This window comes from Panthera leo, chromosome F2 (assembly GCF_018350215.1).
Source record: "Panthera leo isolate Ple1 chromosome F2, P.leo_Ple1_pat1.1, whole genome shotgun sequence".
Classification (NCBI taxonomy): Eukaryota; Metazoa; Chordata; class Mammalia; order Carnivora; family Felidae; genus Panthera; species Panthera leo.
This window is the reverse complement of record NC_056695.1, coordinates 46,696,874-46,700,052: the sequence shown is the minus strand read 5'-3', so window position 1 is coordinate 46,700,052 and position 3,179 is coordinate 46,696,874. Positions and strand designations below refer to the sequence as shown.

General features: G+C 41.1%; 1 pseudogene; it reads left to right on the top strand.

Moving 5' to 3' along the window:
• The first annotated feature begins 211 nt into the window (after window positions 1-211).
• On the top strand, window positions 212-1,202 carry LOC122210595 (annotated as a pseudogene).
• Window positions 1,203-3,179: the final 1,977 nt, after the last annotated feature.

Genomic DNA, 3,179 nt, shown 5'->3' with positions numbered 1-3,179 from the left:
TGCCTGTACAGAAAGAGTTGATCTGTATATTCACGCCAACCTGAGGGAATCACTAATGCCTGCCATGAATCTACAAAATTGTACCAGACTTGCTCAACATTTTTATTAATGACTTGGATAAAGGATAGAAGTTGTGCTTATCAAATTTACAGATGTCAGAAAGCTAGAGAGAAGATAGCTAATGCTGTAAATGAGAGAATCATGATCTAGAATGATCTTGGCAGATGGGAATAACAGGCCAGAGCCAGCAAGAGGAAATTTAATAAGGATCCTGGTAAAATCCTACATTCTGGCTACAAAGGTAAGTACAATGAGGAACACCCTGCTTAAGGGCATAATACAAAATGTGGAAAGCTAGGAAAATCATTAGATCCATTGATATAGTCAGTCTCCTACAGACTGAGTTCAATGTGATAAATATGCAACAATGGCCAAATGACCTCATGTACTTCTCTCACTGGCTCTCTGACCTCTACCTCTTCAAAGCTGAAACTAGCCTATTTCATCTAATCTGAGATGCCATTGATTACAAGATGCACCAGGACTTAGAACCACTGAGAAGTGTGGAGGGAATGCCATCAATAGAACTAGGACACAGTGCTTTCAGATCACCTCACACTTTTATTTTATAATCATTGAAAGAACTTTTGAACTTTAATAGCTCTTTGAGGCAGATGTAGGGGGGTTGTTGCAGCTCCCGACTTAACAGCTGTTAGCTCTTACCCAGGAACAGGCTTTTGGGGGTTTTGTTGTTGTTGTTGTTTGTTTGTTTTGTTTTTGTTTTTTTAATTCTCAAGTTCGTTAACGTACAGTGTAGTCTTGGCTTCAGGAGGTTTTTAAGGACACCAGAAAGACACCCATGGAGCCAGAGAGGGGGATTCATGGAATTAGAGTCTCACTAACCAGCCTCAACAGAAAGCCCCCTGCAGAAGTGTCAGCAGACTTGTTTGGAGGCATAAAGGAAAAGAACCTCCAAGTGAAAGGACTTAGTCTTCCACCAAGACTCTTAGGATCACTACGAGAAAAATTCCTCATGCTGCAGGGTCTAGGACTTGGGATGATTTCCAGATGGGAATCCACAAGTGACCATGGACTTGGCTATTTCTTCCAAAATTGTTCAGCAGATTACTTCCATCAGTATAGAGCCAGGAATGCAGGTTGAAGTCACTATTGCTGATGCTGAAATTAGCTTTTTGAATTAGTTGATTATGAGTTACTAAGAAAGAGGCTTCATAGATTTTATCACATCAATTGTGCCTAGCACAGAAGGAAAATATAAGAGAAATAAATAGGTTAAACTGTTCTCCCAAATGTCTCCTTTGGAGTCCGATCTTCTGAAATGCGTTGCACTTCAAAGTTGGGGTATATATGTCTTGTTTTTCCAAGCACAATGGTCCTCTGTGCCACCAGGAACATCAGTGAGGCAGCATTTATTTAAACGGTTCCTTCAAGGATTTTCTTCAAGCCAATGGCTCCACCCTCTACCCCCCCATTTTAATACAGGTTCTTTATCTTTTTAGAAGGTGTCAGCAGAGGATTTCAGAAAACAACCGGGATTTTATTACTTCCTGAAACGGTCCTTAAATTGTTTGTTGAATGAAAAGTTGATGAGTTGCTGTTGTCCATTTGTGCCATTAGAAATACAAAGCAGGTTGGTACATGTGCAGGCAGCTGGTGCTACATCATGTCTGGTGCAGCAATTCTAGAATACCATGGATCAGAAGATGCATCTTAATTTCAGAGATGTTAAATGTGACAAGATGCGTATCTAAGAATCAATAAATTTCGGTAATTATGTTCTACCTGCAGGTTGGACCTCTTCCAGACTTTGGGATCTGTACTGTCCCGTGACAAGAGAAATTCAAAAGACTCTTACATTCATGAATTTAATAGTCACAGTTGTGCCTACTTGGTGCAACTTAATCTAATAACCCATCATTTTGCTAAGAGAAGAAGTTGAATCCTCAGCTTCGAGGCAGGGGCATAAGTCAGTTACCCAGGTGGAGAGTGACTTTGGGTGACAATCAGTAGCCCACCTCAGTGTTCCTTCCCAGTCCTTTGCACCTCACGGAATGGGCAGTAATCATCACATACTCAACGACGATCTTTCTTGAAATGTGTGGTGATGAAGCTGGGATTTCCAGATAACAGGATGCCTCTCATAAATATTACAGTGAAAAGCAAAAAAATTGAACTCAGGCTGACTTGGGTTCTATTCTGACACTTACTGGATGTATGATCTTGGCTGAGTTCATCTTGCTAAGCTTCAATGTCCCTGTTGGTACAATACCCCATTGGTATCATCATAATTATCATTATTAAATAAGGTAACATATGTAAAATGCTGAACGTTGTGCCTGGCACATACAGTGAATGAACAATAAGTGGTGTATCAGAATGAATTTCAGATGGATCAAAGATTTAAATGTAAAAAGTGAAATAATAAAAATAGTTGAAGATGATGTGGGAGATGGTTTTTATAATGTCGGAATGGAGAAGGCTTTTCTAAATAGGATATATGTGAAGGAGGAGAAGGAGCAGAAAAAAAGCCAAAAATGAAAAGATGGATACATTTGACCACTCAGAAAAGAAAACTTTCTACATAGAAAAATATACCACAAGCAGGGACACCTGGGTGGCTCAGTCGGTTGAGCATCCGGCTTCCGCTCAGGTCACGATCTCGTGGCTGGTGAGTTCAAGCCCCGTGTTGGGCTCTGTGCTGACAGCTTAGAGCCTGGAGCCTGCTTCGGATTCTGTGTCTCCCTCTCTCTCTGCCCCTCCCCCACCCTCTCTCTCAAAAACAAACATTAAAAAAAAATTGTTTAAATACCATAAACAAAGGAAAGAGCCAAATGACCAACTGGAAAAAAGTAGTTGTACCATATAGCACAAAGGTTAATTTCCTTAATATATAAAGATCTTCTAATTAAGTAGAAAAGTCAGAACTACAACAGGCTATTTGGTTTCTGCACCCTTCCTCTAATAGTGTGTTTTACTCACCTGCCAGGACCTCTGCCCACCACCAAGGACAGGTTCTTCCTCATACTGCTGCTCTTCACCTTGGACTCCCTTTCTTGCCTCCTTCTAGAAATCCCCACTGAATGTAAGCCCACTGAGGAAGGAAAGCCTTGCCCCTCCACTGGCCCCAGGACCTCCCCCTAGCTTCCAGGTTCTGAAGA